This window comes from Leptopilina boulardi, unplaced genomic scaffold (genome assembly GCF_019393585.1).
Source record: "Leptopilina boulardi isolate dan_hultmark-lab unplaced genomic scaffold, ZJU_Lbou_2.1 LbouV2_66, whole genome shotgun sequence".
Lineage (NCBI taxonomy): Eukaryota > Metazoa > Arthropoda > Insecta > Hymenoptera > Figitidae > Leptopilina > Leptopilina boulardi.
This window is the reverse complement of record NW_026138012.1, coordinates 221,421-248,219: the sequence shown is the minus strand read 5'-3', so window position 1 is coordinate 248,219 and position 26,799 is coordinate 221,421. Positions and strand designations below refer to the sequence as shown.

Sequence of the window (26,799 nt, the reverse complement as noted above, 5' to 3'; positions counted from 1 at the left end):
TTTTTCAAAAAAACGAATTGCCAAAATTTAACCTTAGGACAAGTCAAGGAATATCACCGTGGTAATAAATATCACTTAGTATTACCAATTGATTCAAATATAAAACTAAACCTTACATATAAACTAAATTTTATTAAATCAGCTATAAACTCATTATATGTAAAAGCGGGAGAATTAAAATTACATTCAATCAGTATATCAAAAACTGCAGAAATAAACCATATATCCTGGAATGAAATTTTAAATATCATAAATGACGTTTTTTCCGATTTTTCATTAAAAATTATTAATTGTTTGCGAATAACCCAATTCCCATCCAAAGAGAAACAAAAAGATTTGATTGAAGAAGCACATTCTTCAGCGTTAGGAGGACATAAGAAAGTATCAAAAACGTACAACAGAATTCGTCAAAATTTTTATTGGCAAAATATGAAATTTGACATACAAAAATATATACAATCTTGTCTTAAATGCCAAATAAAAAAATTGGTGCGCGTAAATACTAAAAATCCTATGGTTATCACAGATACTCCAGGTACAGCGTTTGAAAAGGTCTCCATGGATATAGTAGGGCCATTACCTGTAACAGAAAAAGAAAATGAATATATATATATTAACTATACAAGATAATTTTACTAAATATTCTTTGGCTATTAGCTTATATATATTATTTATATATATTATTATATAGCTATATATTATATATTATTGTGAGAGGATGGTAAATGAGCGGTAGACTAATACAAATACAATTAAAATTATATTTTATTAAAAGTTGAACCTTCTCCACGCACACCCGAGTACAGACTGACTATCTGACTCATTACATAATCGTCAACAGACACACAAACAGACACTCATACATACGCAATGTATAAGGTATACACCTTACATTATATTATATTATTATATAATATTTAGCTTAAGCTATAGCACTACCTAATCAACTAGCAAGTACAATAGCAGATGCTATTATTAAAAAATTAATATCACATCATGTTCTTGCCGAATATTTAAAACAATTTGTAAATAAAAATTCTCAATTGGACGACTGGCTTGAATTAGCGACCTTTTCGTTTAATACTAGTATTCATGAAGGAACACGTTGCACCACCTACGGATTAGTTTTCGGCAAATTAGCCAGACAACCATCTAGTGAATCTCCAGCAGATCATGAAAAACTTAAAACATACGATGATTATTTAATAAAAATAATAACTCGTTAACATGAAATCAGAGGAATAGCTAGAGAACATCTAATTACCGCAAAAGAAAAATCAAAATCAAATTATGACAAAAAAAATAAACCCACAAAATTTCAACATAGATGACGAAGTATTTTTATTAAGCGGACACAAAACAAAGAAATTTGATGATCAATATACTGGACCCCATTAAGTTTTAGAAATCCCAGGAAAAGGAAATATTAAAATTGAAATAAAAAATAACCCAAAATAGTACACGTAAACAGACTTACAAAATCAAAATTACAGAATAAAAACTAATATAATTTTCTGTTCTAGTTTAGGCTAACACCATCATAACTTGATTTACCATTGCCAGGTAATCAAGAAAAGGAATATAAAATATATTTAATTTTTCAGAAAAACCAAACAAAAAAAGAGGATAAATTTCTCTATGGTAACATTATTTTTTATTTACTATCAAAATCTTTTAATTATCAACTCCTAATATTCTTTACAAACTTACTGAAAATACAGTCATCCAAACATGCCTTTTTTCCGAAATAAATTAAAAATACTGTAATAAATTCAATAATAACAATAAAAAAATGTTACTCAATAAAATAATGAAAATAAATACTTACCAAAATCACAATATTATGGATGAAAAACAGCCTTTTTAATATATATCACTCATACATGTTTTCGGGTTTTTGACAGGGAATCCATATATTGCCATTATTTAATTTCAATAACATATGCACGAATATATATTTTAGATATTCCACCTATCACCCTACATTCAAATCACTCATCGATTATAATAATTTGAAGAAAAACACAAAAAATATATAAATAAAAAAAAAATTTTTTTTAAAATATAAATAAATACATAAATAACATAATAAAAAGTAAAAAAATAAAATAAAATGCCATTCTAAATTAAAAATTATACGAAATATTTCGTTGCAACTTCAAAATTAATTTACAATTATAGAAACCTTCAATTTGAAGTAAAAAGGTTAACATTTATTTAAAGATAAAATTTAAAAAGAATTCTAATTTTTTTTTCTCATTAAAAAACGAATAATAATAATATGGATAATATTTTTTTCATATACATAATATTGAATTAACGATAGATTATCAAGACAGGCAAATTTATATTGTAATAACATAAAATTTATAACTCTGTATCAAATAAAATTACGATGTCTCTGCATAAAATGTTTAGATATTAGTAACATCGTTACCTAATTATTATGTATGGTTAAAATTAAACAAAAAATTAATGTAAAACTTCTCTAAATTAGTACTTCGATATGAAAGGACTCATCTCTATTTATAAGCTCATTTAAACAAAGAAAAACAAAAAAGGAATTTAATCACGATCACAATGTAATTAATAAATCTACGAATATACTTACTTTCATTTAAATAATTTATGTAAACAAACTAAAAAAAAATCTTCTAATATATGTAAACAAAATTGTCGACCATGTTGTTGCATTTCGTTTCACAACCATGCTCGATTTGGGGGGAGGTGTCACGTCACCGTAACATTTTTGTTATAAAAAAAATAATAATAACAGAGGCACACCAAAAAAAAGTTGTCTGTTTCTTGAACTAGACATATATTTCCTATAGTATTTTGGGCCGCTGAAACCGAATCTGAGCTCAGAATATATCCATCACCCACAGTTTTTTTTTAAATCGACCAAAACCACCCTTAAACGGACAAATTCACACTTCGGAGATAAAAAATAATTCAACTTATTTTTTAAAAAAACCGAATTTTACATCTACGAAACTTTGCTCCACTAAGTCAAAAACAAAGCCGGCATTGATCCAGCACCCCCTGAATTTTTTTAATTGAAAAAACTACCCCTAATCTGAAGAATCAAATTCAGGAGATAAAACAATAAAATAACTGATTGACAAATTTTATAACCAGAAATTTTTACTCCAGCAAGGCAGAAACAAAGCCAGAAATACTCCCTCACCCTCTAAATTTTTTTTAAATCGAAAAACCACCCTTAAATAGTAAAATTTAAATTTAAGAAGTAAAAAAATATTATATTACCGGCTTTTTTTAAATACAGAACCTTACATGTATGTAGTTTTGCTCTACTAACTCAAAAAATAAAGCCAGCATTGATCCATCACCCTCTGAATTTTTTTAAATGGAAAAAACTACCCCTAATCTGAAGAATCAAATTCAGGAGGTAAAACAATAAAATAACTGATTAAAAAAATTTATAACCAGGTATTTTTACTCCAGCAAGGCAGAAACAAAGCCAGAAATACTCCCTCACCCTCTAAATTTTTTTTAAATCGTAAAACCACCATTTAAAAGTAAAATTCAAATTTAAGAAGTAAAAAAATATTACATTACCGGCTTTTTTTAAATACAGAACCTTACATGTATGTTACATGTATGTTTTGCTCTACTAACTCAAAAAATAAAGCCAGCATTGATCCATTACCCTCTGAATTTTTTTAAATGGAAAAAACTACCCCTAAAATCTGAAGAATCAAATTCAGGAGGTAAAACTATAAAATTACTGATTAAAAAAGTTTATAACCAGGTATTTTTACTCCAGCAATGCGGAAACAAAGCCAGAAATGCTCATTGCTGAAGTAAAAATACCTGGTTATAAACTTTTTTAATCAGTTATTTTATTATTTTACCTCCTAAGTTTGATTCTTCAGATTAAGGGTAGTTTTTTTTATTAAAAAAATTCAGAGTGTGATGCATCAATGCTGGCTTTTTTTTGAGTATTTCTGGCTTTGTTTCTGCCATGCTGGAGTAAAAATACCTAATTATAAAATTTTTTAATCAGTTATTTTATTGTTTTACCTCCTGAATTTGATTCTTCAGATTTTAGGGGTAGTTTTTTCCATTTAAAAAAATTCAGAGGGTAATGGATCAATGCTGGCTTTATTTTTTGAGTTAGTAGAGCAAAACTACATACATGTTAGGTTCTGTATTTAAAAAAGCCGGTAATATAATATTTTTTTAATTCTTAATTTTGAATTTTACTATTTAAGGGTGGTTTTGTGATTTAAAAAAAATTTAGAAGGTGAGGGAGTATTTCTGGCTTTGTTTCTGCCTTGCTGGAGTAAAAATTTCTGGTTATAAAATTTGTCAATCAGATATTTTATTGTTTTATCTCCTGAATTTGATTCTTTAGATTAGGGGTAGTTTTTTCAATTAAAAAAATTTAGGGGGTGCTGGATCAATGCTGGCTTTGTTTTTGAGTTAGTGGAGCAAAACTACATAATGTAAGGTTCTGTATTTAAAAAAAGCCGGTAATATAATATTTTTTACTTCTTAAATTTGAATTTTACTATTTAAGGGTGGTTTTTCGATTTAGAAAAAATTTAGAGGGTGAGGGAGTATTTCTGGCTTTGTTTCTGCATTGCTGGAGTAATAATTTCTGGTTATAAAATTTGTCAATCAGTTATTTTATTGTTTTACCTCCTAAGTTTGATTCTTCAGATTAAGGGTAGTTTTTTTTATTAAAAAATTCAGAGTGTGATGCATCAATGCTGGCTTTTTTTTGAGTATTTCTGGCTTTGTTTCTGCCATGCTGGAGTAAAAATACCTAATTATAAAATTTTTTAATCAGTTATTTTATTGTTTCACCTCCTGAATTTGATTCTTCAGATTTTAGGGGTAGTTTTTTCCATTTAAAAAAATTCAGAGGGTAATGGATCAATGCTGGCTTTATTTTTTGAGTTAGTAGAGCAAAACTACATACATGTTAGGTTCTGTATTTAAAAAAGCCGGTAATATAATATTTTTTTAATTCTTAATTTTGAATTTTACTATTTAAGGGTGGTTTTGTGATTTAAAAAAAATTTAGAAGGTGAGGGAGTATTTATGGCTTTGTTTCTGCCTTGCTGGAGTAAAAATTTCTGGTTATAAAATTTGTCAATCAGATATTTTATTGTTTTATCTCCTGAATTTGATTCTTTAGATTAGGGGTAGTTTTTTCAATTAAAAAAATTTAGGGGGTGCTGGATCAATGCTGGCTTTGTTTTTGAGTTAGTGGAGCAAAACTACATAATGTAAGGTTCTGTATTTAAAAAAAGCCGGTAATATAATATTTTTTACTTCTTAAATTTGAATTTTACTATTTAAGGGTGGTTTTTCGATTTAGAAAAAATTTAGAGGGTGAGGGAGTATTTCTGGCTTTGTTTCTGCATTGCTGGAGTAATAATTTCTGGTTATAAAATTTGTCAATCAGTTATTTTATTGTTTTATCTCCTGAATTTAATTCTTCAGATTAGGGGTAGTTTTTTCAATTAAAAAAATTCAGGGGGTGCTGGATCAATGCTGGCTTTGTTTTTGAGTTAGTGGAGCAAAGTTTCGTAGATGTAAAATTCGGTTTTTTTAAAAAATAAGTTGATTTATGTTTTATCTCCGAAATGTGAATTTGTCCGTTTAAGGGTGGTTTTGGTCGATTTAAAAAAAAACTGAGGGTGATGGAGCAATTCTGAGCTCAGATTCGGTTTCAGCGGTCCAAAATACTATAGGAAATATATGTCTAGTTCAAGAAACAGACAACTTTTTTTTTGTGTGCCTGTGTAATAATTAATAATTAATTTCAATCCAGCACCCCCTGAATTTTTTTAATTGAAAAAACTACCCCTAATCTGAAGAATTAAATTCAGGAGATAAAGCAATAAAATAACTGATTGACAAATTTTATAACCAGAAATTTTTTACTCCAGCAATGCAGAAACAAAGCCAGAAATGCTCCCTCACCCTCTAAATTTTTTTTAAATCGAAAAACCACCCTTAAATAGTAAAATTCAAATTTAAGAAGTAAAAAAATATTATATTACCGGCTTTTTTTAAATACAGAACCTTACATGTATGTAGTTTTGCTCTACTAACTCAAAAAATAAAGCCAGCATTGATCCATCACCCTCTGAATTTTTTTAAATGGAAAAAACTACCCCAATCTGAAGAATCAAATTCAGGAGGTAAAACAATAAAATAAGTGATTAAAAAATTTTATAACCAGGTATTTTTACTCCAGCAAGGCAGAAACAAAGCCAGAAATACTCCCTCACCCTTTAAATTTTTTTTAAATCGAAAGAAACACCCTTAAATAGAAAAATACAAATTTAATAAGTAAACAATATTAAATTACCGGTTTCGTTAAAAACAGAACCTTACATGTAACTAGTTTTGCTCTACTAACTCAAAAAAAAGCCAGCATTGATCCATCACACTCTGAATTTTTTTAATAAAAAAAACTACCCTTAATCTGAAGAATCAAACTTAGGAGGTAAAACAATAAAATAACTGATTAAAAAAGTTTATAACCAGGTATTTTTACTCCAGCAATGAGCATTTCTGGCTTTGTTTCCGCATTGCTGGAGTAAAAATACCTGGTTATAAACTTTTTTAATCACTTATTTTATTGTTTTACCTCCTGAATTTGATTCTTCAGATTAGGGGTAGTTTTTTCCATTTAAAAAAATTCAGAGGGTGATGGATCAATGCTGGCTTTATTTTTTGAGTTAGTAGAGCAAAACTACATACATGTAAGGTTCTGTATTTAAAAAAAGCCGGTAATATAATATTTTTTACTTCTTAAATTTGAATTTTACTATTTAAGGGTGGTTTTTCGATTTAAAAAAAATTTAGGGGGTGAGGGAGCATTTCTGGCTTTGTTTCTGCATTGCTGGAGTAAAAATTTCTGGTTATAAAATTTGTCAATCAGTTATTTTATTGTTTTACCTCCTGAATTTGATTCTTCAGATTAGGGGTAGTTTTTTCCATTTAAAAAAATTCAGAGGGTGATGGATCAATGCTGGCTTTATTTTTTGAGTTAGTAGAGCAAAACTACATACATGTAAGGTTCTGTATTTAAAAAAAGCCGGTAATATAATATTTTTTTACTTCTTAAATTTAAATTTTACTATTTAAGGGTGGTTTTTCGATTTAAAAAAAATTTAGAGGGTGAGGGAGTATTTCTGGCTTTGTTTCTGCCTTGCTGGAGTAAAAATTTCTGGTTATAAAATTTGTCAATCAGTTATTTTATTGTTTTATCTCCTGAATTTGATTCTTCAGATTAGGGGTAGTTTTTTCAATTAAAAAAATTCAGGGGGTGCTGGATCAATGCCGGCTTTGTTTTTGAGTTAGTGGAGCAAAACTACATAATGTAAGGTTCTGTATTTAAAAAAAGCCGGTAATATAATATTTTTTACTTCTTAAATTTGAATTTTACTATTTAAGGGTGGTTTTTCGATTTAGAAAAAATTTAGAGGGTGAGGGAGTATTTCTGGCTTTGTTTCTGCATTGCTGGAGTAATAATTTCTGGTTATAAAATTTGTCAATCAGTTATTTTATTGTTTTATCTCCTGAATTTAATTCTTCAGATTAGGGGTAGTTTTTTCAATTAAAAAAATTCAGGGGGTGCTGGATCAATGCTGGCTTTGTTTTTGAGTTAGTGGAGCAAAGTTTCGTAGATGTAAAATTCGGTTTTTTTAAAAAATAAGTTGATTTATGTTTTATCTCCGAAATGTGAATTTGTCCGTTTAAGGGTGGTTTTGGTCGATTTAAAAAAAAACTGAGGGTGATGGAGCAATTCTGAGCTCAGATTCGGTTTCAGCGGTCCAAAATACTATAGGAAATATATGTCTAGTTCAAGAAACAGACAACTTTTTTTTTGTGTGCCTGTGTAATAATTAATAATTAATTTCAATCCAGCACCCCCTGAATTTTTTTAATTGAAAAAACTACCCCTAATCTGAAGAATTAAATTCAGGAGATAAAGCAATAAAATAACTGATTGACAAATTTTATAACCAGAAATTTTTTACTCCAGCAATGCAGAAACAAAGCCAGAAATGCTCCCTCACCCTCTAAATTTTTTTTAAATCGAAAAACCACCCTTAAATAGTAAAATTCAAATTTAAGAAGTAAAAAAATATTATATTACCGGCTTTTTTTAAATACAGAACCTTACATGTAACTAGTTTTGCTCTACTAACTCAAAAAAAAGCCAGCATTGATCCATCACACTCTGAATTTTTTTAATAAAAAAAACTACCCTTAATCTGAAGAATCAAACTTAGGAGGTAAAACAATAAAATAACTGATTAAAAAAGTTTATAACCAGGTATTTTTACTCCAGCAATGAGCATTTCTGGCTTTGTTTCCGCATTGCTGGAGTAAAAATACCTGGTTATAAACTTTTTTAATCACTTATTTTATTGTTTTACCTCCTGAATTTGATTCTTCAGATTAGGGGTAGTTTTTTCCATTTAAAAAAATTCAGAGGGTGATGGATCAATGCTGGCTTTATTTTTTGAGTTAGTAGAGCAAAACTACATACATGTAAGGTTCTGTATTTAAAAAAAGCCGGTAATATAATATTTTTTTACTTCTTAAATTTGAATTTTACTATTTAAGGGTGGTTTTTCGATTTAAAAAAAATTTAGGGGGTGAGGGAGCATTTCTGGCTTTGTTTCTGCATTGCTGGAGTAAAAATTTCTGGTTATAAAATTTGTCAATCAGTTATTTTATTGTTTTACCTCCTGAATTTGATTCTTCAGATTAGGGGTAGTTTTTTCCATTTAAAAAAATTCAGAGGGTGATGGATCAATGCTGGCTTTATTTTTTGAGTTAGTAGAGCAAAACTACATACATGTAAGGTTCTGTATTTAAAAAAAGCCGGTAATATAATATTTTTTTACTTCTTAAATTTAAATTTTACTATTTAAGGGTGGTTTTTCGATTTAAAAAAAATTTAGAGGGTGAGGGAGTATTTCTGGCTTTGTTTCTGCCTTGCTGGAGTAAAAATTTCTGGTTATAAAATTTGTCAATCAGTTATTTTATTGTTTTATCTCCTGAATTTGATTCTTCAGATTAGGGGTAGTTTTTTCAATTAAAAAAATTCAGGGGGTGCTGGATCAATGCCGGCTTTGTTTTTGAGTTAGTGGAGCAAAGTTTCGTAGATGTAAAATTCGGTTTTTTTAAAAATTAAGTTGATTTGTTTTTTATCTCCGAAGTGTGAATTTGTCCGTTTAAGGGTGGTTTTGGTCGATTTAAAAAAAAACTGAGGGTGATGGAGCAATTCTGAGCTCAGATTCGGTTTCAGCGGCCCAAAATACTATAGGAAATATATGTCTAGTTCAAGAAACAGACAACTTTTTTTTTTGTGTGTGCCTGTGTTATCTGTCAATTTGTTCATTGCCCAATTTTAATATTCTATGTTTACGACGAATCGCTTCGCTCGCTTTAGCAATTTCACCAAGAATATTTTTTTGTTGTTGCAAATTTTCTACTCGTATAGATGGCATGTTGTTAGTTCAATGTTTAAAATTATACTACTGTTCTATTATATTAATGTTTTAATTTTATAAAGCAGTCAAAACATTTTCTATATCTACCTTGATTAATTTCACGATCTTTATCAATAAGAATAAAATCATGCTTATTTTGCCACTCCATCCTATATCCTTTATTTTTAAAACATGTAAATATTAAAAAAAAATTTATAATATACAAAATTTTAATGATATTTTTAAAAATAAAAATAATTTTTAATACTAATTTTTTTGCATTATTAAAAAAGATTTACTTTTATGTTAAAACTATAAATAAAAAAAATAAAGCAGGGTAGATGCAGTAAATAAAACACTGAAATTAGAATATATGTATAATTTATTTAAAAAATATTGTTATACAGTAATTTATTTTACATAACCAATTTTTTAAATTCATTACATTTTAAAGAGCGCAAGTAAAAGTTTTTTCATTAATTGAATGATGTAAACAGGTAACTACAAAAGCTTGATCTCTTAATTTTTTTATTGAAACGCAGTTCAAATTATCCATATCGATAATTATAGTAACATTTTCATCAATTAATTCTTGTAACCATTTTTTTTTCTCGTATCCTTTTACATAAATTTTGCTCGCTTCTTTAAGCGTATTTTTTAATATTTCGTTTATATAAATATACGACACATCACCGGCATTCCAAGAAATACTATGGAAATTCTTTTCTAACCACTGATTAATACTCTTGTATTTCTTCGAAATACAATTCCACGGACACGGAGGTTGAAAAATCATATGCACTGGATGGGAATCATTATTATTTATAGAAACTATAGCCAATTCTTTTAAAAGAAATTCATTAATTGGCAATTTGAATCCTTGAACATCTAGTATGTACTGCATTTCGGAATCTACAAAATTATTATTCTAAAAGAGGAATAAATGTAGAGCGTAAAAGCTATGCATAAGTGTATTTTCTTTCACACAGCCGAGGCACTAGCTTTGAAGGGGGAAGGGGGGAACTTCCACTCTTACACGTGTCAATGAATTAAGCGAATTTTTCTTTATGAGCCTCTTATAACTGATCTAGTACAAATTCTTGACAAGGTTGAGTGGGCTGCAGTGACTGTCTCTCTCAAATACAATTTTATTCATATGCAATTTAATTATAACTAGTAATAATATATATTTATGAATTATTAATAATAATTATATATATAATAATAATAAATTATTACTAGTAATAATTTTTAATAATTATAAATTATTACTAGTACTAATTATTAATAATTATAAATTATTACTAGTACTAATTATAAATAATTATAATTTAATACTAATAATAATTAATAATTATTGGGAAAAAATTGAATTATAATAAATAAATTTTTTTTAATTTACACATATTTCTCACAATTCCGCTAATTGGTTTATATTCAACAATTCTATCGTATAAAATTAAACAATAGGCGGAAGTATTTGCAAGGAAATTTTCTTTTGATTCAAATTCTAAGCGGATATCAACAGGTCCACTTTTCAGTGATTCATTTTGTTTTGAGCAATCTATTACAACTAAAGGAGCGTACTCTAAAACTTCTTTTTTTGTTAAGATTGGTTGTGATTCTTTACCATAATATGTAGCTTGAAAATTAGTGAACATTTCATACAAAGTAGAATATTGGTTTTTGTCAATGTCGAGATTCATATTTCCATATGTATAACATTGAGAATTTAAAAATAACTTAACATCAGAGATATTAGAATGATCAAAATAACTTGAATTTAGTGTTGTATTATTTTTTCTACTTCTTTGAAACCCCAACACAATAAATCTAGGTTTTTCCAGTTGTGTTGAAGTTTTCACACTCCAAATATGCTTAGGAGTTACAGGTAATAAAGGATACTCATACAATTCCCAAGTTCGAAAACTGATAGGAATAGATGGATCCTTTTCAATATACTTTAACAGTTTAAATTTTCGAGCATCTGATAATTTTATGTAACCTAACACACAATCAAATTTTTCAATTACTATTTTGAATTCTTCAAGAGGTGCTGTTTGTATAACTGCATTTAAATCAGTTCTTGATCTGGTTAGAATGAGCTCATGTTTAGCATTAATAATAACTTTATGATAATCTTCAGCAAAGCCAAAAATCATATTTAGCGGTATACAAACATCAAAATAACCATTATTATTGGTTAATGTTGGATTATCACCAAATTCTAACAAACCAACATTATCAAGAAATTTATTTTGTCTTGCATCAAAAGAAACATAGTTTTTCATTAAACTTGTAAGACCGACATTTTTATTTTTATCTATTTCTACACCATTCAGTTCATATTTCGCCTCATCAAATAAATGACAAATGCCATTAGAAACTAATTTTGTGCGCTCTACTGCGTTTCCATTATTTTTTATTAGTTTTCCGCTCACATGAATATAACTTTAGCTTGGAAGAAGACAATGATCCTGATTTTGAACAGTTATACGTATTTCATCACTATTATTATACGTTGATGATGTATATGGCTGCTGCGCATGCACTTCGTAATGAGCAATTGATTCATCAAAAATGATTGGTGAATCAATATTTAAAATTTCCCCTTCCATGGCAAATAATACGTCGGTAGACAAATATACAAATACAATTGCAAAAGATCTTAAATCGTTTTATCCTTTTTTCTTTACGACTTTTAGACCGAGACTTTGGAATAATTGTAGGTTTTGAGGTGTTAGCCTCTTCAGGATTCGTCGCTGACTGATTTGATTTTGGCATGGTGTATTATTTTTATAACCAAAACCAATTATTTTCTTTTTATTATCAAAAACGATGCCCATTATTGTGAAGATTTGATATGAAGTCTAATCGTAATGGTTTCTCCTCGAAAATTTATCAAATGTCCGTCTTGATCAACAATTCTTAGCTGAATAAGATCTATTGTCTTGACAGCGACTGGCAGGTAAATGACGTGATTTGGCACTTCTACTATTTTATATCCTGGTGGCACAACAGGAAAAAATTCATGGATTGTATGCACTTTTTTCCCATTGATATATAAACCAGTAGTTATATTACACTCTACTCTTAGGGAATTAATTTTAATAATGGATACCGGTTGATCAGATTCATGGTATTCTTTAGCTTTTAATTTTCGTGCAGAAAACCCAAGCAAACTACCTATGGAATCTTTAGGTTGAAAATTAATTTCATTATCACAATAAATTGTACATTTTAAAGTACTGTTATTTGGTTTAATTCTGAAAGTAATTCCTTTATTTTTCAAAATAAAATGCAAAACCTGATCCAGGTCACTAATTTCATAACTTCCTGTAGGTATAATAATTTCTTCATTATCAACATGAAACTTATTTCTTCCAACATCTATATTAGGAATAGAATTAAAAGTTAAAAATTCAACAAGACCCAGAGAATAATTTTTAAAATGAGACAACTCAATTGGGGGGAAAAATTGAGATTCTAAGATGGAACTATTTCCTGATAATGTTAATATAAGTGAATCGTCCATGTTGAAATCTAAGTATTAACTGAATGGAATATTTAATTTATTTATCATTTATATTTGCATGATTGCACTGATTGCATAAAAATTTAAGACATAAATGACCACAGTTAAATGAATCATAATTTTGATATTTTTCATAATTATACATTATGCTACCAACACCGAATTATTTAATAAAATCTAAAGGTGGTCGAAGATTAGAAAGAAAAAATCAAAATAAAACTATCAAACTATCAACTATCGAAACTATCAAAATAAATAATTTTATTATTATTTTTTTTATAAGCACACCAATGTGTACCAGGACCATTTTAATCATCCAAATTAATTATTGCAGATTCATTTTTATTAGATCCATGAATAGGTAGTTCATTCCGCATAAAAACTCCTCGAAAAAATGGAATTTTTAACTGTTTTGCAAATTTTATTAAATCTAAATCTGTTAAGGCTCGGTGTGGTAGTTTCATTTTAAGTTTTTTGATTTCCATCCTTTTCCTGTTTTATAGGGTTTGAGATAAAGTCCTAGTCCAGTTTTGTATGGTTTCAAGTACAGTCCTTTTCCTAAGGCAATTGATTCCATTGTCTCATTGTTACGTTTACTTTCCTCAAGCTGACGTTTTACGGAATTTGCACCATTTATAGCTTTTGCAATTCCCGCTGCCCCTCCTGCCAATGCCCCTGTAGCACTTAAACCCGCAAACAAAGGTATAAGAAAAGGTAAAACACCTCCAACCTTAGAAGATATTGGTAAAATTCGAGGCTTATTTATATTACGCTTGCCACCAGCGTTTTTTACAGCTATACGTTCCCCTCTAAGAGCTGATTTGATGGTTGATTGTGCTGCTGAACCTATTTTCATAGACGATTTAGCAGCCGCTAGAATATTCCTCAGTGTAGATTTTTTCTTTCTGTTTTTCCGCTTTTTCATACCTTTTTTTCTTTTCAATCCCATTCCAAATTTTGATTTTACCTTCATTGCGTTAGTTATTGCGTAAGCAGAAAGCTTTTCACCAACACTAGCGTCTCTTGCAAATACACGTTGCCAAGCTTTCTCTTGAAGAACTTTATCTGCAGCGTTTCGCGCCCCAATATTTCCCCTATTTTTCGAGTAAGAAATATCGTGCTCTTTACACGCTGCGTCAAGAGGATTGATTCCAGGATCACCTCTCGATACTCTTTTTGCTACCTTTGTCCCCGGACCACAATATTGGTAGCCAGGAATATGTAATTCAACAGGCAAATTGTTGATAATTTTATTTAAGATACCTCTGCCACGTTTGACATGCTTCTTACAACTGTTTGATTTTTTCTTTATAGGCATGTTTAAATATTTGCTTTGATATTTTGTAGAATAAAATGAAAAAGTATAAAAAACAATACAATATTTCATACATTCTTTATGAAGACAACTTTTAAGACTAATGTGAAAATGTATAAAAGCAAGGTATTTATACAGTTTTCCGTCAGTTCATAGGCAACCACTGACAGCAACAACAACAGCAGCAGCAATAGCGAATTAACACAACCTGTTATGAAGCTAATAGTTAATAATTTGACGGACGGATAAAATGAAGCCTCCTACAGTCGGTTCTAATGGGAATCTCCCGAAACCAAAGTCGAATGTTGACCTTGCACAAAGTATGAAAGAATTAACAATTGACATCACATTACAGACGTCACTTTAAAAAAATTGGACAACCTACGCCATTAAAAGCTTTACATGAACTGACACAAAAACTAATAAAAACCTATTATTTATAATTTTTTAACTCAGTATATATCAAGATGGAGTTTAAAGAACAGTCTTCTAAACTACCTGTTTTTAATTTTGACACTCTTACTCAAAAGTGTGATAAAAAACAAGAAAAGCGTCATAGGGATTTATTACCAAATAGTGTGCGAGCGATATTTTGTGGACCGTCTAATTGTGGTTAAACAAATGCATTACTTGCACTGTTAATACAACCAAACGGTTTAAGATTTGAAAATATATATATCTACTCAAAATCATTATATCAACCAAAATATAAATTTTTGGAAAGTATCTGCGACCTGTAGATGGCGTTGAATATTTTGCATTTAATGAGCATGCAGATGTTATAACACCAAACGATGCGCGACCTAATTCAATATTTATATTTGATGATGTAGCTTGTGAGAAACAAGATAATATTAAGGCCTTTTTTGCTATGGGAAGACATAAAGCAGTTGACTGTTTTTATTTATGCCAAACTTACGCGCGAATTCTGAAACATTTAATTCGTGATAATGTTAATTTATTAGTATTATTTAGGCAAGATGAAATGAATCTTAAGCACATTTACGATGCTCATGTAAATACTGACATGACGTTTACGCAATTTAAAGAAATGTGTAGTTCTTGTTGGAAAAATATACATGATTTCATAGTTATTGACAAAGATCGTGAATTTAATCAAGGGAGATACAGAAAATGCTTTGATTGTTTTATAAAATTAGAAGATTAATACCATGAAACGACAGTATAATTTTAATCATTGAACTAACAACATGCCTTATGTACAAGTAGAAAATTTAAGACAGCAAAAAAATATTCTTGGAGAAATTGCTAAAGCGAGTGAAGCGATTCGACGGAAACATAGATTACTAAAATTAGGCAGGGAACAAATTGAACAGTCTTTAAATGATACTTTTAAACCAATAGTAACACCTATTCAAAAGTTAGTAGACGATATTGAAATAGTGAAACATATTCATCCAACAAAAGTAGAAACAAAAGATGAATACAAACAAGAATTGAATGAAGAAAATTCTGATTTCATTGATGTAAACAATGATAACGATTTTTATGCAAATTTGCAAATTAAAAATGAAGATAATGATAATGACATTTCATTTAGAACAGCTGATAATAAAAATATTGAATATAACACGTCAAAAGATTTAAGTTCTCCAAAAAATTTTTTAAAAGAAAATATCATAAATGTGTACCTTAAATTATTAGATAACAAAAAAAGGACTTAGACAATGTATATGGTGTTAGGAAATTAACTCAAGGAAAATTAATAGACACACATTCTGGTAAAGGTCTAATTCCACATTATATGATTGATCGAAAGGACAAAAATATTGATTATATTTATTGGGATGATCCTAATGAATTAGTCGATCGTTTAAGATTACTTTTAGCTTCTAAAGCTGCTGGAAATCCTAGCCATAATAATGAGATATTATCAATTATTGAAGAATTACGGGAGGCTAGAGTTATTTTTTAATCATTAACATATTTAATTTTATATCATTTGCAAGATGAGCATCGATATATTCGGTCGTCAGTTTAGGAGTGCAGAAACTCCAAATCGCGGTCCTCCAGGACTTGAGTAACGGTGATGCAGTGAATATGAATACGGTAAACAAATTTATAGAAACTAAAGAAAGCGCCATCTATGATATAATAGAATCTTTAAGAACTGACAATAATGTAAGAATTTCAACATTAGAAGATACTACAACAAGAAATTTTGAAAATCTTAAAATGCATATTGAAGAAAAGTTGTTATATATGAATAGATTATTTCTCGATTAGACAGCAGATTGCAAACACCAGTAGGAAATCCAGATTTATAAAAATGGAAAATGAAAAACTACAGTTGGTGAAAGAGTTACACAAACCAGCGAGAAAAAATTATAAACGAAGAAATGTCGACATTCGGGGTATCGACGAGACGTGGCAAGCTGATCTCGTTGAAATGCAATCATATGAGCGACAAAATAAAGGCTACAAATATATGTTAACCATCATTGATGTATTCTCCAAATTTGCCTGGGCTGTTTTAGTAAAGTCCAAGAAAGGTGAAGATGTGACTGCGGCAATGAAATATGTTTTAAGTAAAAAACGCGTACCGAAAAATTTACAAGTAGATAAAGGAAAAGAATTTTATAATTCACATTTTGTAAATCTTATGAAAAATTATAATATTCATATGTACTCTACTTATAGCAATTTGAAAGCATCAATTTGTGAACGGTTTAATCGTACTTTAAAAAATAAAATGTGGATGCAATTCAGTTTGCACGGTAATTACAAGTGGATAGATATATTATCTAATTTAATATCTTCTTACAATAATACTAAACATCAAACTATAAAAATGAAACCAAAAAATGTAACTGCACAAAATGAAAAACAATTATTAATTAATATTTACAAAAAGAAAAATTTTTCTGTAATAAAGAAAAAATTCAAATTTAATGTAGGAGATAAAGTGCGTATAAGTAAATTTAAGCATGTTTTTGAAAAAGGATATACTCCGAATTGGACTACAGAAATTTTTACTGTTAGTCATATAAAAAATACAGAACCCATAACTTACCTTCTTAAAGATTACCAAGAAAATCCAATTAGTGGTAGCTTTTATGAGCAGGAACTTTCAAAAGTCAAATATTCAAATATTTATTTAGTAGAAAAAATACTTAAAAAACAAGGTAAAAAATTATTTTTAAAATGGTTAGGCTTTGATAATACTCAGAATAGTTGGATAAATGATTCAGATTTATAATGTATTTTAATAAAATTTTATAAATAAAGGAAGGTTAAAAAAATAAAAAAGCTGATTTTTCATTACTTCACATTTATTTTTCCTCTTCTCACATTCTTACATTTTTTTACATAGTTCTTCATACAATTGTAAGTCACTACATAAACATTGCCATTCTAATTTGTCAGGTGAAATTCTGATCAGAAGATCCTTATCTATATCTCTCAATTCAAAACAACATATTGTTGTCCAATCAAAAATTTCTTGAAAAAATTCTAAAAAATGATTCGAAAACTTATAATCACTATACATTAATGAATAAATACAATAATCGTCAGGTATAATTTTTTTTTAAATTTTAAATCTGATTTCAAATACCGCAAAGAAAATGCTTCAGATTATAGCTAACATTAATTTATCGTAATCATCATCGTTCCATAGATTGAAATTCAAATCAATTAGTTTTTCACGAATCAAGTACAATATATCTGTATTATGTAATGACGTCATCTCACATATCATCTCACACATCAAGCTCACTTACTTCTTTGCAGCCTGCCTCTACACAAGTTGTTTATATTACACTATGTCCAATGCTACCAACTCTACGAATAACTTCACAAATAGTTCTTGACAAATGTTTCAGATTAAAAGTAATTATATCAACAAATAAAGTCTTAAATTCTAAACTGAATGAAAAGTCATTTTTTCTTTCAAGTCTTATCATTAACACTTTATAATTTTTTTAATAAAAACTACAATTTCTTTTGCATTTAAAATATGTCTATAAAATAAAATTTCCACAATAGATTTTACAATTAACTTGTACACTTCTTTTAAACGCATAGAAAATAAATATTGAAGTCGCTGATCAACACATGGAATAAGATTCTCAAAAATTTTAAAAGATACTTCTTTAAAAATAAACGGGTAATAAAACTGTCTGTCTCTTCTATCCTCTAGTGCAACTGCATTTTCTCCATATAAAATTCCAAATCGTAGGTGAAAATTACCGCATTTTATTTCTCGAGGAGTTTCTTCACCATTAAAATATGCTCCTATAATCCTAATATGATGTTTCAAAATTTTCCAATCTTCAAAATCAAAAGAAATATTACTTCGCGGATTACTTGACACAAATTTTACAACATTGATTAATTCTCCAGTTGCTGAAAATTCGACTCCTATTGTCAGTTGTTTTGTGAAACATGAATTCAGGTTGAATGAATTTGAGAAAATTAGATGATTTTTTGGCACACAATCCATTTTAAACTTTTTTCAGAGTTCGACAAATTCAATAAAATTATGAGGCCCTCCCAAGTATTTAATAGCCAATTTTTGCTGTGCCGTTAATTCTTTTAAATATGGCAATAAAGTGTCTTCTTCACTAATCACATCCGCAATTCTCGTCGGTAAAAACGCTTGAAACTACTTTTCAAATTCGACGACAACCCTGAGTCCAAATCTGGTTTGCACTTTTTTCACATTCGAAACGTTGTACAATTGATTCTCTCCCAATTCACTTAATTTCTTTGTTGGAAGAAAGCTTTTTGCTTCACCAGCACTGTTTAATTTAGCGAAGCTCATTTTTACTTATATTTAATTTTTCAAAATCTCTTTCTAAACGACGAGATATTTGTACACTTTCAATGCTGTGTTTTATTCCTTGAATTTCCTTCAAAAGGCTGTTTATTCGAAAATGTAACTCTTCTCTTTTTACACTGTTTGGCATTTGAATCGTTTTCAAAATTTAATTCAAGACTGATTAAAAAACCCATGGAGAACACAACTTATATACCGAAAAATTACTCATCAAATTCCAACATGATGAGACAATAACTATAATTAACCAAAACAATGCCCTTATGAATCATCATAATCTATAAAAAGCAAAAGGTAGAGTAATAACAAATGACGTCATATACTCTTATTTCAATATACAAGGGATACTTTTTAAAAAAAATTCTGAGAAAAAAGGAAACAAAAACAGATAAAGATTGCAGGAAGTTATAAACTTGTCAACATATTGTTTATAACATTTCTAATCGCGCAAATGTTTAAACAATTAATACGTGATAACAAAGAACCTGAAATACGTCATCGATAAAGAATGCACCCTCCAAAAATGACAAACAGGAAATACTAAGCATTCCTTTCAATTCCGCAACCCTAATTTTTTCGCTAAAAAAGTGTCGGTAATGTCGGTAAAAGATTCCTACTATCCAGAACTCCCCTAGCCTATCTACTTTTAAGGACGGGACAGACACATTTTAGAGACAATTTTTGATTCTAATTTTCTCGACCAGGGGTTTAAAAAATTCATGAGAGCTATTTCTTACGTCTTGGACATCGCTTTTTCAAAATCTTTATTTAAAATTAAAAAAATTCAAAAACTTACAACCGCTTCTTTTTGGAAAAAACGCTGTTTTTGGAAATTTTTTTTCGAAAATGAATTTTTTTTCGAAGGCACTGAGTCCGAAGAAGTTTGTAAAACCTTGAAATATCGCGTCCAAAATGTTCAAGCTTTCAGATGGTGAAGCTTATTTGCTTGAAATTCAAAATGTCGGATGAAAAATTTTGACCAAAAGGCAATTTTTTAATATAACAATCTCGTGTACGAAATTTTTAAAAAATGCTCAAAATCAGTTAAAACTATTTATTTGGGGGTTTTTGGGGTCGCTGATGATGAATCTAAAGTTAGTTTTCAAAAATTCAAAATGGCGGATCCAATATGGCGGAATGTTTTTTAAAAAATTTTCGGATTAAATTCTTACTCGTGTGTTTTTGGGGTCGCTGATTAAGAATCTGAAGTTAGTTTTTAAAAATTCAAAAATAATAATAATATTATTATTTTGTGGCTTTTAAAAAGGACAATTTATATAGTTTTTAAAGTGTTATTTTTTTAGCCTTGAAAATGGCTGGTTGATATAATTTTAAAGTTTTATTATTTGTTTGTCTTGAAAAACAACTGATGTATACGGTTTGAATGAAAAAAATCCACATACCTGAAAAAGAACGCAATTTCGTAATATTTTAATCTCAAAAATTATCTGTTCTTATCAGGGTGGCCCAAAAATACACAAGAAAATTAGTTTTTTATAGTTTTCTTGCTGCCGCAATCTAGAATTGTTCCAAATGGAAAAAAAAGAAATCCCTATTTTTTTATTTTAAAATCGGTCAATATTTAATGGTGCCGCCAGGCCTTTGAAGTTACCCATGTATTTTATATAGGGAAAAGCTGCTTTTTCGTAAAATTGCAATAATTTCGTTAAAACTTAATATTTTTTAATCGGTCTACGATGTTTCTCTTCAGGAGTGTTCAAATTATGTAGTTCCAATAATTATTTAAAAAAAATTAAATTTACTATTTTTTACAAGGTATCCAAAAACCCCATAAATGCAAAAAAAGGTAAAATACATGTTTAAAAGTGTTGCAAATGATTTTATCGATATTTTTCGCATAGGTTATTTTTTTACTGAGAAAAAATTTGTTAAAACCAAAGTTGTTAAAAAAATTTGTTTAAACAAATTATTGGTATTTTTTTCAAAATAAAGATATAAAACTGCAGTTTTTTCTGTAAATTACACCTAACTTGTTGTTATTTATTCATTTTTTAAACATAAACTTATGAACTTGGAGTTAATTTGTTTTAGTGATGGTAGTCAGAAAACATTTAACTTTCAGGAAAAACAACTAGTTTTTTAACTGTTATTTTAAATATTAAATAAATGAAAACAATAATTTTTTTAAACAAATCTTATTGTTAATTTTTGATAATCACTTTCTACTGGTTGTATGGTGCAGTCAACAAGGTAAGTTTTAATATTCAGAAAAAAATGCAAGTTTGTATCTATATTTCGAAAAAAATAATAATTTGTTTAAACAATTTTTTTTAACAACTTTGGTTTTAACAAATTTTTTCTCAGTAAAAAAAATAACCTTTGCGAAAAATATCGATAAAATCATTTGAAACACTTTTAAACATGTATTTTACCTTTTTTTACATTTATGGGGTTTTTTGCTGCCTTGTAAAAAATAGTAAATTTAATTTTTTTTAAATAATTATTAGAACTTCATAATTTGAACACTCCTGAAGAGAAACATCGTAGACCGATTAAAAAAATATTAAGTTTTAACGAAATTATTACAATTTTACGAAAAAGCAGCTTTTTCCCATATAACATACATGGGTAACTTCAAAGCCCTGGCGGCACCATTAAATATTAACCGATTTTAAAATAAAAAAATAATCAGCGACCCCAAAAATCCACGAGTAAGAATTTAATCCAAATTCGATAAATTTTTAAAAAATATTCCGCCATATTGGATCCGACATTTTGAATTTTTGAAAACTAACTTCAGATTCGTAATCAGCGACCCCAAAAACCCCCGAGTAAGAATTATTAGTTGAATCCGATAAATTATTAGAAAATAATCCGCCATATTGGATCGGCTATTTTGAATTTTTAAAAACTAACTTCAGATTCGTAATCAGCCTACATGACTATAGGAAACAATATTTCGGGCTGAATTTGTAACACAATTTTCACATTAAGTGGAAGTGTTAAAAATAAATGTTATGCAAAGCAGATATTTGAATGTATTTGTTTATGATTTTAACCCTCTAATGCCGAGTGTTTTCAAGTTATCATTTAATTTTTTTAAGGTTTTAATTTATCTACTTTATGCTTCGGATTTGGAGGAAAATTGTTGGAAATAAATAAAAACGTTAAATTTACTATTTTTTGTTATGGAACTTGGAAGTCCCACAAGGTCTTTTGGGGTAAAAATTTTCAGTCGTTGCAGAAATTAAAAAAATCAACAATTATATCACTGAAAAAATTTTGGTGCAGCAGCTGCCCCAAACGAAAAATTTCTATATTTAATTAACTTAACACCTAATATTTGCCATGTGTTTTTATATGAGTAAAGTTAACTGGATGTAGAAATTTTTCGTTTGGGGCAGCTGTTGAACCAATAGTTTTTCAGTGTATATTTTATGAAGTTTTTATTAAAAATAGCTACTAAAAATAGAACATACCTTTATTTTCTTGTTTTTTAAAATAATATTCTGAGTTAGTATTTTTGAATAGTTTTTTCAGTGGAATAACAAAAATGTACGAACAAAAATGCATTTTGCTTTTAAAATTATTCTGGTTTCAGGTGGTATGCATAAAAACAATAAAATAAAGAATTTCATTTACCTTGCAACTTTTGCTTTTCCGGACTTTTAAGTCCTGATGGGACGCACACGACCCATAATTTGAAATCAGAAGCCCCTTTTTAAAATAAAACCAAACAAAAGTCTCTATGCACGAATTTAATTTGTAATAACATCAATTTAAAATATATGTAATGATTTTACCATAAAAACTATTAATACTTACTTTATTTTATTATTATTTCCGCATTTGTCCGATTTTTTGATACTCTTTTGATTAGTAATATGCATTTTTGAAAAAAAATTTTGACCAAAAACATAAAACTCAAAAATAAATTAAACTTTTTTGGGGTGAAAGGTATGTTTTTTTAACCGAAAGCTGAATTTTTGAGTTTAATTTTTTTTGACAAATATTTTTTTTCAAAAATGCATATTACCAATCCAAAGAGCATCAAAAAAGCTTTCGAAACTGATATTAATAAAACAAATATAATAATAAAATAAAATAAAGAATATTAAATAAATAAATAAAATTTCACTCTATCCCCCTTGGGATATAAACCAGGGTTTCTACGGTCAGAAAATACCTGGGAATGTCAGGGAATTTTATAAAATATTTTTTCAAAAATTAATTTGCCGTATTTGAATCGAGTAAATTTTAAAAGGTCAAGTTGACAATACTAGGGGAGAATGGGGCAAGAATAGTTAGGTAAGAAGTTTTCGAATCTAGCGACCAAACCTGAATTTGTATCTGCAAACGAGTAGTATTTTTGGAAAGCCTGGTTTTTTGGCTATAATTTTGCTATGTATTATTTTGCTGTAGACTGAAATCACTACGAGATACGAATGAAAAAGTAAAAAAAAAATTAACTATCCTTGCCCCAGTACCGGGGCAAAGATAGTTAAAAGAATACGAAAGATAAAAATGTCATTGAAAATCAATAAATTTTCGTTTTCTTTATTTTATTGGATTTAGACTATTCAATATTGATATATCAAGTATTAACAAGTCGCATTAGCAGGATTGTATCGAGCCGTAATAGCTCTAACTATTGTTGCCCCATGAGCCCATATTTCAGTTTTTTCTAAATTTTAAGGAATAACGTGAATTAATTTCACAGTAAAAAAGATTATATACAAGACTCCTGATTTCAGTATACCAGCTCGATGACTGGTATATGGAATGTGAATAATTTCATATACCAGCTATTACTGGTATATGGAATTATCAGAAGCTTGTAATACTGACGACATTTGTAGAGTTATTTAAAGATAAAAAAACACTTAAATGGACATAAAAGTAAATTAAAACTTATTTAAAAAGTATAACAAAGCATTTTTAATAAGAGAAGTGCACATTTTTCTAAAGAATTGCAACTTTATTCATGAAATATGGAAGCAATGAAAAATGTTATATCGGTAATGCTTCTTCTGAACATAAGTTGCTCTACCTTACCGACAGTGGATATAAAATTCATACGAAACCTTCTAATTAATATTGCCGTTTTCGAGTTATGGAATTTCGAAAATTGGAGAATTTTCATGACTTTTAATTTTTCAATGCTCATAACTTCCTTAAAAATGCATCAATTTTAAAAGTCTTTTTTCTTAAATGTGCATTTTTAAACGTACTTTTCAAACAAAAAATCTAAAAAATTTTTTAAACGATATTATTATCAAATTTTTGAGATTTAATGATAAAAAGTCATTTTTCTCATTTGACGTACTTATCGATTTTTTTCAAAATTTAAAAAAAACTACTTATTACGAAACTTTTAAGCCTAGTCTGATAATGGGCAAACGATTTTTAGAATATTTTCCGAATTTTTCAAAAATTTTTAAGTTTTGAATTTTTTAAAAATATTTTTGGTTTTTTTTATACTACGCACTTTTAAGTATTTTGATGCGCTGATTACGAAAATCATAGTGACAATACCTAAAAATTTGATTTTTATGGTGAAAACCATTAAACAAGTCCCTAAATTTATGGTTTTTTCCGTTTATTGGGTAAAATATGAAAACTAAAAAAAAACATTCAAACAAAAGTTATAGACCTTATTAAAATACATTTTTTATATCTTATGCATTTTTTTAATTTTGCATATTTTACCCAACAAACGAAAAAAACCATAAATTTTGTGACGTTTTTATGGTTTTCACCATAAAAATCAAATTTTTGATATTGTCACTATGATTTTCGTAATCAGCGCATCAAAATACATAAAAGTACGTAGTATAAAAAAAATATTTTTAAAAAATTCAAAATTCAAAAATTTTTGAAAAATTCTGAAAATATTGTAAAAACCGTTTGCCCATTATCGGGCTAGGCTTAAAAGTTTCGTAAATAATTAAAAAAAATGACTTTTATCATTAAAATTCAAAAATTTGATAGTAATATTGTTTTAAAAAAATTTCGATTTTTTCTTGAAAAGTACGTGTAAAAACGCACATTTTGAAAAAAAGACTTTTAAAATTGATACATTTTTAAGGAAGTTATGAGCATGCAAAAATTAAAAGTCATGAAAATTCTCCAATTTTCGAAATTCCATAACTCGAAAACGGCTTGCTACTTACACTTTGGCGTGGAATACATCATATGTGTAAATATCTAAACTATATAAAAATTCTAAAAAGTAAAAGAGTATAGGAAGAACAAATTTAATCAATATAACATAATAAAAAAATACTAACAAAAAAATAAATAATATATAAATGAAATATCATTTTACATTAGTTTAAATATTGATAAATAAAGTAATAAAAGGGTAAGAATTCCTGAAGTGGCCCTCTAATTATTTTTAGGTAAAAAAAAACAATACTATATATATTTTGATTGTCAATTATATCATTAATAAGACCCCCAAACAATTTTTCAAAATTTTAATTTTTGTAAAAGTTATAAACAATTGAACTTTTTTGCATTGATTTAGAAAAAATTGAATATCCTGAAATTGGCTGAACGAATTCCAATAAAACTGGTTTCGTGAAAGATAAGGAAACGTACTTTTCATAAATTTATAGAACATAAAAAGTATAATTTGTTTAAACAAAGTATATTTTTAATTGTTAATTTTATAAATAAACAATGTTCACAATCGATTTTGTCAATTTTTTAATAGAATTATGAAGAGGGACTTTTCATGATTCCAATCAAAAAATAAAAAAGTGGGATCCTCTTTAACTTTAGAAGTTACGGAATTTTTAGTCTCAACGCGCACAAGTTATATGAGTAGCTCATGACGCGGCGCACAGTGGGACAAAAAATACGGCCGTGGAGAAATTAACATAGAGCCTACAAATTTCAACTGATTTTGACGTTCTTGGTCTTGTTTCTAAGATAATAAAATTCTGCATAACACCTCTGATTTTATTTTTACAAAAAAAATTCCAATTGTTTATTTAATGTTAAAGTTTAAAAAAAAATAAAATTGTTCAAAACCCGATTAATTGCAAATAGTTTGATTTTAACTTTTAGTAATTGAAAGCCACATACATAATTTGTTGTATTTGTGATCCAAAAGCAATTACCAGTTCAGTAGTTATTATAAATTAATGATTTTTAATTGTTTAAACAATTTTTATAATCCATTTCATCGACTTCAGTTCCTAATTACGAAATTAATGATATATTGTGCGAGTCAAGGTAAACGATTAATACCTACTTTAATTAATTTTTACACATAGCATTTTTTAAACAACCCTTAATTAACGAATACACGTACCGCTGTTTTTACAAGTTACAGATTTGGTTTTTCTTAAGTTTCTTGAAATATAATTTTTTTATAACATTTAAGAAAATGAAAAATTAATTAAATAATTTTTATTTTTTTAATAACAATTTTATATAAACAAAATATTTTTTAAAGTAATAACTCTTCAAAAATTCAACCCCTATTGGGTTTTTGATAAAACCCAATAATATTTCGTGATTAAAGTACTCACTCATTAGGAATAAACTGTGTATGCAAGTTACAGATAAAAATCATTTACAATGTATGAGAGCAACAATTCTCTAAATTAAAAATAATAAGTGTTACAAACCCAGATAAAATTGAACCTTTATTTTCTTTGTTTAACAAAGATTAATTTCCCTCTTT

The 26,799-nt window shown here is 27.9% G+C and overlaps 1 protein-coding gene across 2 annotated transcripts in view; it reads right to left on the bottom strand.

Annotated features, from left to right (window-relative positions):
* Window positions 1-26,799, bottom strand: part of LOC127290437 (amyloid-beta-like protein) — a 694,733-nt gene that overhangs the window by 540,722 nt on the left and 127,212 nt on the right. The gene's annotated exons all lie outside the window — the stretch shown is intronic.